This window comes from Coturnix japonica, chromosome 3 (assembly GCF_054131305.1).
Source record: "Coturnix japonica strain WE chromosome 3, WE-NBRP24, whole genome shotgun sequence".
Classification (NCBI taxonomy): Eukaryota; Metazoa; Chordata; class Aves; order Galliformes; family Phasianidae; genus Coturnix; species Coturnix japonica.
The window spans coordinates 86,108,273-86,121,044 of NC_140665.1; positions in this window are offsets into that span (position 1 = coordinate 86,108,273).

Below are 12,772 nucleotides of genomic sequence, written 5' to 3' on the forward strand. Positions count from 1 at the left end.
CCTATGTCTTCATAGGAAGGGCACTGACAATGATCAGTGTCATCAGGCTTGTCTAGTAAATATTCCTGTCACGTCCAATCTCTTCTTTCATTTTGCAGTACCCTAAGGCCCCTTTCTCAAATCCCTCTCACCTCATTTTACTGTCCACCTCTGCTCTTTTCTGCTACTGCAAAGGTACAAGTACTTGTCATCTTTCTCTTTTGTTGCCAAAACATTCCCCCAGCCTGTACCGCTTCCTTTCATTGTGTCCTGTCCTACTGTCGAAGCTGCCAAACTGCCAAACCTTTCTCTTTATCCAAAGCCCTATGAGTGCTCCTCAGTTCTCTACAAGCATCTCCATGCCAGAGTCCTTCTTTAGACCCACCTACAGTATTCTTTTTCTGTATTTTGGTCTGCTTGCACTTGGCAGGTCATGTTGTTAAAGACTGAATCACAGAATCACAGAATCACAGAATCACAGAATTACCCGGGTTGGAAGGGACCTCAAGGATCATGTAGTTCCAACCCCCCTGCCTAGCAGGGCCACCAAACATACACCTTTACTAGATCAGGTTGCCCAGGGCCCCGTCCAACCTGGCCTTGAACACCTCCAAGGACGGGGCATCCACAACCTCACTGGGCAGCCTGTTCCAGGACCTAACCACTCTTCTAGTAAAGAACTTCCCCCTAACATCCAACCTAAATCTTCCCTCCTTCAGCTTAAAACCATTTCCCCTAGTCCTGCTATTATCAGCCCTTTCGAAGAGTTTACTCCCCTCCTCGGAGTAAGTTCCCTTCAGGTACTGAAAGGCTGCAATGAGGTCACCCCGCAACCATCTCTTCTCCAGGCTGAACAAACCCAACTCCCTCAGCCTGTCCTCATAGGGGAGGTGCTCCAGCCCCCTGATCATCTTTGTGGCCCTCCTCTGGACCCTTTCCAAAATCTCCATATCTTTTTTGAACTGAGGGCTCCACACCTGGACACAGTACTCCAGATGGGGCCTCACAAGAGCAGAGTAGAGAGGGACGATCACCTCCCTATCCCTGCTGACCACCCCTCTCCTGATGGAGCCCAGGATCCCATTTGCTTTCCGGGCTGCCAGAGCGCACTGCTGGCTCATGTTAAGTTTCTCATCTATCAGGACCCCTAGGTCTTTTTCAGCCGAGCTGCTCTCAAGGACAACTCCTCCCAGCCTGCACAGGTGCCTGGGGTTCTTCCGGCCCAAGTGCAAAACCTTGCACTTTGCCGTGTTGAACCTCATTAGGTTCACCCGAGCCCAGCTTTCCAGCCTGTCAAGGTCCCTCTGAATGGCATCTGTTCCCTCCACCGTATCGACTGCACCACTCAGCTTGGTATCATCAGCAAACTTGCTGAGGGTGCACTCCATTCCCTCATCGATGTCATTAATAAAGATGTTAAAGAGCACCGGTCCCAAGACAGACCCTTGAGGGACACCGCTCGTTTCCGGCCTCCACCTGGACATAGAGCCATTGACCACCACCCTCTGTCTGCGGCCTTTCAACCAATTGCTTATCCATCTAGTTGTCCACCCATCAAATCCACCTCCCTCCAATTTGGAGATGAGGATGTGATGGGGGACCATGTCAAAGGCCTTGCTCAGGTCCAGGTAAATGACATCGGTCGCCTTCCCTTCATCCACCAACGCCGTCACTCCATCATAGAAGGCCACAAGATTAGTTAAGCATGACCTTCCCCTGGTGAAGCCATGCTGGCTGTCTCGGATCACATGCTCATTCTTTATGTGATCAAGCATGTTGTCCAGGAGGATCTGTTCCATAATCTTCCCAGGCACAGAGGTGAGACTCACCGGCCTGTAGTTACCCGGGTCCTCCCTGCTCCCCTTCTTGTAAATGGGAGTGACGTGACCCTTCCTCCAATCATCCGGGACCTCACCTGACAGCCATGACTTCTCAAATATGATGGAGAGCGGCTCAGCAACCACCTCAGCCAGCTCCTTCAGGACCCTGGGATGCACGCCATCCGGCTCCATAGACTTATACTCATTCAGTCTAAGGAGGCACTCTCGGACTTGCTCTACCCTTACAGTGGGGAGGGATTTACCTCCTTGGTCCCCACATAGAGGTATGGGGGTGCAAGACTTAGGGACGTGAAAAAGACTAGAATCCTGGCCACCAGTGAAGACCGAGGTGAAGAACTCATTCAGCACCTCAGCTTTCTCTTCATCTGTTGAAGCCATTTCTCCTTTTAAATTTACCAGAGTAGGTACGCCCATTTTGGCCTGTCTCTTCTGGCCAATGTACCTGTAGAAGGTTTTCTTATTGTTTTTCACGTCCCTCGCCAAGTTCAGTTCTGCCTGCGCCTTGGCTTTCCTGATCCCACGTCTGCAAGTTCGGACGGCATCCCTGTATTCTTCCCGGGTGACACAGCCTTGATTCCAGAGCTTGTACACCCCTTTCTTCACCCTCAGTTCTCTTAGCAGGTCCTTGCTGAGCCATGCCGGTTTTCTACCTCTCCTGCCCACTTTCTTAATCAGGGGAATGGAGACCTCTTGTGCTGCCAGGAGGGCTTCCTTGAACAGTAGCCAGCTCTCCTCAACGTCCTTATCTTTGAGGGCAGCGCGCCAGGGGATCTTGGCCAGCATTCCATTGAGAAGCTTGAAGTCAGCTCTTCTAAAGTTCAGCATCCTGGTCCTGCTCTTTGCCAGGCCCACATCGCTTGAGATCACAAACTCAACCAGGGCATGATCGCTGGAGCCCAGGCATCCTCCAACCTTGACGCCTTTGATGATCTCCTCAGCGTTGGTGAGCAGCAGGTCCAGCAACGCTTGACCTCTGGTCGGTCTGTCCAATACCTGAACCAGAAAGCTATCATCAATGGATTCCAAGAGCCTTCTGGAGCTCTTGCAGCTCGCCGTGTGGTTTTCCCAACAGATGTCCGGATGGTTGAAGTCCCCCACCAGGACAAGAGCTGCTTTGAAAGAATGAGAAAGCATGGCTTAGAGATTTGCTTCTTAGAACAAGGCTGTGTCAGCTCTGCTGGTAAAATGTTTGCTTTTGTGTTTACGGGATAACAACTCGTGGTGGTCTGAAGGGAACCTCTGAAACTAAATCTTCAGTATCCTACAATTAATACTTTAAAGAGCTCATTCTTCATACAAACCAAATTTAAGATAGGCTACAAATGAGGCCTCACATATATCAGCAGCTGAGTGATGTTTCTTCTGGGGCTGACATCCCTAAGGGAAAAAATGGCTTAGCACCTTGTCTGCTTTTAGCCCAAACCTCTTTCAAGATGTTCAGTAAGATGTCAAAGGAGAACAGGAGCTAATTCAGCAGAAATGTTCTAAATTTGGGAAGAAATATGAAAGTGAGCCCATACAAGTCCATAAAAACATATATGCCCAGCTTTATGAGCTGCCATGCGATACAATCATTAAGCACCATCTGAGGACTGTGAAGGCTATGAAGATTTATGTCACACTTTTCACAATTGCCTGAAGTAGAGGTCAGAAAATAAGCTCTGTAAAATACAGGGACATTTTGCATGGAGAGTATTTTAAATGTGAATATTTCGGTGTATGAAGAGTAGTGTCAATGTTTGAAGAGACTACATCTAAGAGGACAAAGAGCCCAGATAATGTGGCAGAGTCATCAGACCATCAGGCAAATGTTTAATGTGTAACATTGAACATCTCTTTTCAGTACATTGAAAACCTCCGCTGAGGAGAAAAGGGGGAAAATTGACAAGGGATAAAGCTGATTCTGGAGAAAAAAACCCCAAGAAATTCATTTGGGGTATAAAAAAATCAGTTATCAACTTAAAATATGTGAACTCCATTTATAGTGGACTATCTCATTGCATGAATTTGTGGTATTTAATGTTTCTGTTCCTGGTGGTGAGGATCCATTCTAGAAAACACTGGAAAAAACAAGTGGAAGAGTTTTATTTCTGAACACGGGAGGACTTTCTATATGAATCTTGTCTAAACTAAATCTGGCAGCTGGTAGGAATCAAATGCAAAATGATTTTCACACCCTTGTCAGTATTGCATTTTGATGCCTTATTACTCAATCTAATTTTCATACTATAGTTACAATTTAGATTACATTTATTGATGTGTCTAAAGAAGTTTTGCTTTTAAGTTCCGCTGTTGCAATTTAGTAAACGTGCAAAATAAAACAATTGTACAAAGCACTTATTTCTGAAGGATTTAAGTCTACTTAAATTCTATGACAGCATTGCCACCCACTTGTTTTTCTACCATAGGTTTTCCTAGTATCTCTCAGCTGTTTCTTTTATATGTAGATAAATATATTCTGAACTAAGCATTGATGATGCTTGAGGGGGTTGCTTCAATAAAAAGGCACAGCTTACACAAGGTAAATGTAAAGAATATCTCAGTTCTTTTGAACTCTGTTGCAATTTATCTCATGTACATGCATTTATCAATTGACATTATGAAATTTTGCTAAAGGTAGGCTGCAGGTGTACACTCAGCACATGGGAAAAACAAGTTGGTATGTTTGGGATTTAGCTCTCCAGTGCTAAATCTCCTCAGGCATCTTATGAATAAAATAGAACAAAATGCAGTTTGGATATTTGCTTTATTTAGGAAGGAGAAATTAGAGGAAAAGGGGTCACAAATGCTCACATTTTGGCTTGATCTTTACTAAGTCAGTGAGTGAAAGAAAAAAGGTGTAATTTCAGTGGTCTGCAGAAAGGAGCTGGTTCTTAGGAGTAAGAGGCAGTACAAAGGGTATTCAAGGTGCCTGTCTGATCAGTCTTCCCTCTTTAGTTAATACAGAGAAATAGTCTTCTCCAGGGAATGTTTCTCAGCAGCTGAATGTTTCTTGGCACAATCTGGGACCCTAAAGCCATCAAAACCTTGATCACTGTTATCTAGGATCATACTTTTCCTGATGGCTTGGCTGTTGGAAACATGGAGACTCAATATGAGGGTACTTCTGCAATCAGCATAAACTAACATCACACAGGACAGCAAGAAGTGCTAACTGGAGGTTGAGGGTAAGTGCATCTCTATTAAAATCAAGTATGTTTCTGGAACAATTGAAGTTCTTGGCAATTGTACACTAAGCTACACAAGACTGAAGGCAAGGTGGTGCCGATGGGCTTTGAAGACAGGCCAGGGACCAAGGTCTTCCTCAGTGCCTTGCTCTTATGGCAGCTGAGTACTCTGTGTTATTTCTTCCTGGGTTTTCAAGCAGATAGTTTCCCTCGTCCCTCAGAAAGCAGTCCAAGAAGTTTATTCTGCTGACACAAAATAAACGTGGTTTCGGCAGAAGGGCGCAACACAAGTCACCAAATAGCAGGCACATCAGTTTGCAAAGGAAACCAGGCCATTACTTGAGAAGTACAGTAACATGTGTAGAGACAACCTACTAAACTCCACACCTCCTTTCAGTGCTGCAAACCCAGAGAAATCATGGTTGATGTGATCTGCTTTCCTCTCATGTGCTTTCACCAGCCCTGAGATCGTCACTAGACAAGGGCTTACTACATCTGGCTCTGTCAGCCCATCTTCCTGAATGACCATGCTTAGATGCAATTCTGACATAGACATGGCATCAGTGCACACAGGTGCCTCTACAGTCCAAGCACTTGTGCCCAACAGAACATCATGGCCCAGCATCAGCAATCAGTCAGCATGTCTTCTGATCAACTGGCTTTGTAATGTCAGGAGGTTTTAACTTCCCATATTGATGTGTTTATACACCCCGAGGCACCATATGGAAACAGATTTTGCTTTGGAATTCAGGCTCCACTGGAAAGGAAACAACTCCAGTTAACATTTGTTTTCTACATTTTTGTTTGCTTTCTTTGATTAAAATAGATTACTCACAAAAGCTAATTCAGCAAAATAGATCCAACTCATCTTACATCCAGGGATGAATTCAGTTTAGGAATGTAGCCAGTATTCCTCTAAAAGCTTTAACAAATCATTGTGCGAGTAGCAACCACTCCTGGAGGCAGTGCTGCTGGAGAACTAACGGGACTATTGTCTCCAGGGAAGGTCCTGCCAGGCTAGGTCCAAGGATACAGGTTTATTACACAGTTCTTCCTCCAGACTGCGGCTGCATTTTGCTTTAAAGACTCTTCCTGAGCAGCTGGGCCCAGCCAAGGACCTACCGCAGGAGATTCATGAGCCATTCTCAGAAGCTGTATGGCCAAAGCCCTTCAGACATTGCCCATCTGGGGCATGACTTGAGAATCACTGGAGCAGGTCAGGGCTCATAAGCCTGAAGTCTCTTCTTCAGCTTCAGTGCTCAAGCAAGAAATATTTTGCTCTTTATGTTGAGTTCAGGCTTGCTGTGTTCCATCCCTGGAGGTGCTCAAGGCCAGGTTGGATCAGCCCTGGGCAGCCTGATCTGATAGGAGGCAGCCATTCTCAGAGCAGAGGGATAGGACTGCGTGGTCCACAGGTGTGCAGGATGCAGCTTTGCCTGCCATTTGGTTGAGGAGCACACCTGGTAAATGGGACAGGGTCTGTGGGGCTCTGGATGGGTGTGGGGGACAAGCAGCACATTTTGTGGTTTATAAAGGTAATGCAATGTCATTACATAGGAAAGGTGGATTAAATCCCTGTATAGAACTCTGCAATTTCTCGCCATATTTCTAGAGAAGTCAATTTCACATCCTGGTAACAACATAGCCAATAAGAAATGTAACAATGAGAATATAATTGTTGCCCTACTATCTGCTGTCACATTAAGTTACATCCTTTAGCATTGTGACGAGAGAGGTAAAGAATAGGACAGTAGTGAGCTCTATTAAAAAAAATATATATCATAGCAACACCCTTCAAAAACTCCATAGTGTAAGTGCTGTATCTACCTTATGAAAGCCAACATTTTAAGACTACAGCTCTCCCCGGGTCTCAGGGCTCAAAAACTCGTTGCTGGGTTGTTTGGGTAGTGTTTATCAAGCATTTTGTGTACAGGACGCTTCCCACTGTATCTCCCGAAGATACAATGAGCCCATGAAGAAAGCCCAAAACCTCAGCCTTCCCCGGGCTGGTTTAGTCTTGGGACGGTGCTTCTAGATCCAGCAGTGCCGCCGCCGCTCCTCTGCTGCCCCCTGGCGCAGAAGCCTCGGGCTCCGACATGTGTGGAAGCTGCTTCTCCGCTGGCTTCCAGAGCAGGGCAGCCTTTAAGTGCTTAAATCAAAGCTCCGCACCATCCTCTTCGCTGTGTCTCTCTACACCCTCCCTCTCCTGCACAACCCTTCCCTCAAGCCCAGCTGTGGCTGCTGCTGCCCAGAGCCCCGCTCTCTGCTGGTACTCTGGTACAACAGAGCAGACCCAGTGCACCCAGCGCAGCCAAACTACACTACCAGAAATACAAAGAGGGCTTTTCCAGTGACTGAACAACAGTACTGCTTGGCTAAGATCTGGACTACAAAGTAGCATGCTGAACACGTGCATGCAGATTGGATATAAGATAGATATTTGCTACAATAAGGACAGTGAAACACGGGAGCAGGATCAGGCTGGATGAGGCTCTGTGCACCTAATGCAGCTGTAGGTGTTCCTGTTCATTGCAGGGGAGCTGGTCTAGAAAGCCATTAAGGGCTCCTCCCAAATCAAACAACTCTGTGTTTAAACTGACAGCCTGTCTGAAAGGGACACCCATGCAGGAAGGATCCTTGCACTAAGTGACAGCAGGGGCACTTTTTGATCATTTTGTGTTGGTGCTCAGTCGAGTCAGAGAGCTCTCTGTTTCTTGTAGCATCAGTGTAGTCTGCTTTATTGTGTTCAGCAACCATCTTATATACCATTTACATACAAACAAGACATTCCTGTTTCTCTAGCAGTTTTCTAATCAGTTAATTGGTCACAGCTTCTACCAAATAAAAGTGATAGGGGATGAATGGTTGCTTTTGTCTCACACTCTGGTCTTCCAGGGTTTTGCATTGATAAGGTCAACCAAAGACTCTGATAAGCTCTTTGGTGACTTGCTCACAGTTAAATCTACCCCCACAATTTTGTTCCTTGCATCTGGCACATCTCTGTTAATAAATCTGTTTTCCAATATAAACTCAGCTCCACGTTATAGCAGGTCTGGAAGTTGTGTGTGGGTAGCGTTATCTAACAGGTCTGGCAGTACCACTTGGACAGATGTTGCAGACAGAAAACTGGCTTGGGAACGTGCACAGCACACATCCATTGAATTTAAATTCCCTTACGGATGCAATTAAAAATGTATGAATTTAAGCCAAGAGTCACTTCAACATCAGCAGTATTTCATCTGTTGGTAGAAATGAAATGAGAGTCAACACTCCCAAGGAGTCCCCCTGTAACACAATAATACAATGGAAAGTACAGCATTAGTAGTAGAGTAGCAAAGTCCTAGGTCAAAGTAAATATGAATAAGCCCAAATACAGCAGCCCCAAAGGAAAAAAAAATAATAAAAATAAATAAATAAATAATTTTTTTTAAAAAAAAGCATCTTACCCTTAGAATGCCTCAGGTAGACAGAAATCTCCAACAAAACACCCTTGCCTCTGCTACCAACCCTTAAATGAGGTCTGAGATGGGTTGGATCCCAATCCCAACTCCACCCTTTCCAGTCACTCAACTACACTGTGTGCACCTGAGCACCCCTGGGTTAGCCCTGCCTTCCCACCAGGTGCTCAATCACTGGTTCAAGCTGTGACTTAGCATTTCTGTTACACCCCCAAATCCTGCCATTTATCCCACATACCTGAGGCTACAGTATGCGCCGTGGATATTGTTTTGGTTTTTGCTGTGATAAATATAATGACCCTAGCTCTGGTTTGTCTTAATGCCACGTCAGTGTCAAGGGGTCATAAAACAATTTCTGTTTCTCATCAAGGTTTAGGAGTGTATAAAATTGCAGAGTAATCATGGAGGCACACGTGGTAATTATCTCCCTGTTTTCTGAAGAAAAACACATAAAATGGAGAAGAAGAAAGAAATGGATTTGTTGAATTCTGATCATGATGCTGGAAACCAGTATAACACTGTGCTTACTCAGAGTGCTGAAGGACAAGTGATATCACTAGAGCATGTAATCCAGCCTCCTGCACATCACAGGCCGTTCACATTCACAAAGCCGCTCCTTTATCAGGCTTCATCACTAGAGTTTGACTAATGCTTCTTTCAGAATGTCACTTGTTGTGCTTTTGAAGACCAAAAAAATAAATAAAAAGAAGAATGTGCTGCTTTTCTTAGCACCTTGTTCTGGCAACCAATCTCAGCCTTAAATACATGACTTCTAAATTTTCCAGTGTGTTTTAAAAACTATAGATGACCTGTAAATAATTTATCAAATATATCAGACAACAGGTTTTTTTTATGTCTAGTTTCAGCTAGTTTCCTAGCTGTTTTATATGTAGATGCTTATTTTGAAATGCTTTTTCATCACTCTTTTCCTTCCTTCAGAGTATTGTGATGTGTTCATGCTGAGATGATTTACAAAACTGGGCAGTTTTAGGAAGAAATTAGTAATGAATTGGACATTTCACCGTGAAATGACTATTTTGTTTTTGTTTTTTTGATGATTTGTTTTGCAGACAGCATTTATTCAAAGAAAGCAGTAGTAATATCCATACATACTTATACCTTAATCCAAGGCAGGGCAAGAGAAACCTATTTCTGGAAGGAAACTGCTGTCAAGATTGCGTGGAAGACAAAGTCTACGCCCTGTACTGTCTGCTCACAGCTAGCTGTCCCCTAATACCTTGCTTGCTCCATTTTGATTTTCCAACTCCAGGTGTCCCCTGCCAGGTAGCATTAGGCTCTACCAAATCATCCTTTATTAGTGCTCTGAACATTCAATTACAGTCCATTACAGTAAAACTGGAAGTGCTCCATGTCTTTTCTCTAGGTGGATAGACACAGCAAATAATATTTCAGAAAAAGGGACAGAAAATTTTCCCAACCCCGAATTTACTAGGTCACAGAATTATTGAATCATTTGTGGGACCCTTAAAGGCCATCCAGTCCAACCCCCTGCAATGAACAGGGACATCTACAGCTCCATCAGGTGTTCACAGCCCTACCCAGACTGATCTTGGTTGTCTGCAAGGATGGCCCATCTCTGGGCAAGATTCTTTCTCATGCCAGTCTTTATCTTGTAATGGTTTATCTTGCTTTTACCACAAATTTTCATTGCCAAAATTCACTATTTTCTTCCCACGCTAAGCTATCGTTTCTTTTCCCAGTATTCAGAAAGGATGCTTAAGCCACAAATCCTCTTGCAGTCAAACAAATGGCAGTTTGTTCTCCATGGCAGTCTGAATGACCATATATTTTCATAAGATCTAGTGTACCTGAGACTCCATTACGTTTGAAGCATATACTGCTGACGCTCACTGCCATACTGTGACTTATTATGCATTACCAAGATTAAATTACTTCTGTGATATTTTGTGGTGGTTTTGATCTGTTAATTTTATTTATTTATTTATTTATTTATTTATTTATTTATTTTTAACAAGCAGTGACAAGAGCTGCACATAACTTAGAACTCTCAGGGGGGTATTTCTTTGTAATGTGAATGGAAAAAAAACACCACCACCAAAAACCCTCAACCCAGCAAATAAATGAAATGAGAAAAGATGTTCTATGATTCAGCATTCTTGATGTTTTTATTTATTTGCTTTTGTCTTTGCACTTGTCTGGTAATTTGCAATGTGTCTATTGGCCATTAATTATAATTGCTGATGCTCCTCCATTCTCAGATAGGAGCCTCATTTAATTTCATTTCATGCAGCATTATAAATTCCTATGATTACTTGTAGCTTCTCACACTCACTTCGCACTGACAGTGGGAAAATGTAGGGAGGGTGCTGAGCTTGCTTGTCCTGCCTTCCTTTTAGTCTAAGGAGGAGCTGTATTAAATTGTCATTGGATGAGAGAAGTTGTAGCCAGGAGGAGGTTAGTCTCTTCTCCCAAATAACCAGAGATAGATAGAAAAAGAGGTAATGGCATTAAGTTGAGACAGATATGCTTCTTTCAATGGCAAGGCCTGGTACAAGGAAGTATTTGAAAAACTATAAGACAACCTGAAATCCCTCAGAATCTCTGAAAAACAGTCAAATCAATGTCATTCAAGAAAATGCTCTGTATTGCACCAACTGCTGCTGGATTGTATTGATGCCTTTTTTGCAAGTTCTGTCTGCAGAGAATCATGGGTTACTTTATCACAGCACCATGCAATGATGGTCCAGATGCACCAACACAGTGCCAGTTTTTTGCTTCTAGCCTTGTTTTCCAAGGCTGCCTGTGCACTGGCCCTGCAGGTGCTGTTGCTTCCAATAATGCAGTGAAATGTATTTTGTTGTCAGGCAGTGGATGCTCAGCCTCAGATATTACACAGTCCTGAATTTTTCTTTTCAGAACTACTGCAACATGCTGACAACATCTGGAACAAAAAGCCTGTGGCAAAAGGACAGAGCTGGGGCCAAAGTATTCTTGGCTGAGAAGAAGCAGTGCAGAAAATAGATATAATGGCTTCAGAGAATGGCTTCTTTGCCTATGAAAACTGTTTCTACCTGAACTCACATCAGCACACTTCAGGGTCCCTGCAGTTCCTGGAGAGATCAGTGTGAAGGAAGGGTGGCTCCAGGAAGGGAAACATGATGCTGAGAATGAGCTCTGCTCAGCAGTTGAGGGGGAAAGTGCTTGGCAGCAGCAATGGGTGGGTGGCAGTATAAACTGCAACAAGATAAGGATTAGAATTAGACTTTTCTTTTAACTGCAGCTGTACATGAAGGAAGCCCCCAAGACCCTGGTAGCATCTGTTTGCTTGGGGCAAAAGGAGTGAAGCCCCAGCTGGATACTGCATCCAAGTCTGTAACCTGTGACACAGGGAAGATGTGGAGCTGTAAGAGAGGGTCAAGAGAAGGGCCATGGTGATGATCCAAGGGCTGGAGCACCTATCCTATGAGGATAGGCTGAGGGAGCTGGGCTGCTTCAGTCTGAAAAGGAGGCAGCAGGGTGACCTCACTGTGGCCTTCCAGTATTTAAAAGGAGTTTGTAAACATGAGAAAAATCAACTTTTTCACAGATAGATAGTGATAAGACAGTGGGGAATGGTTTTTATCTAAAGGAAGGGATATTTAGGTTAGATGTCAGGGGAAAGTTTTTTTTATGGAGAGTGGTGAGATGCTGGAATATGTTACCCAGAGAGGCTATAGCTGCCCTGTCCCTAGAGGTGTTTAAAGCCAGGTTGGATGGGACCCTGGGCAATCTGATCTAGCACCTGATTTAGTGGCTGGCTGTGGCAGGGGGTTAGAACTTGATCCCTGGGGTCACTTTCAACCCGAGCCATTCTATGATTCTACGGTTCTATGGTGTGATGGGTGGAAAATCTGTCAGCTCCTCCAGTGCTTTCTGAAATCCAGATCTCCCTGGAGAAGTGCCAGTTAGTGCAAGGAAAAGAACTACTGCAAATTATATCCTATTTTGGTTATTAGAGTTGTTCATTTTTAGCTTTTGGAAATCAACTTGTGACTGAAAAGCAGCTATTGTTCCTTGTCATCCATTTGTGTCGTGTCCCACCTACTTCTCCAGAAGTTATTTCCCCCATATATTTTACCCCGCAAATGACACCCTTGCATAAGTTGACTCAGAGTAATCACTCATCCTGTCCCCAACCTTACCTGGCCTTTCCTGACAGCTGAAAAACTTCAACAGAAGCACCACATCTTCCCTTAAAAAAGTCAGGTCCCTGTGTGCCATCATGCTGCAAAACACATAATTGCAGAGGATGTTTACAGAAACTTCATCTGTGATAACAAAGAGAACTATTAAGCAGTTCATAGGT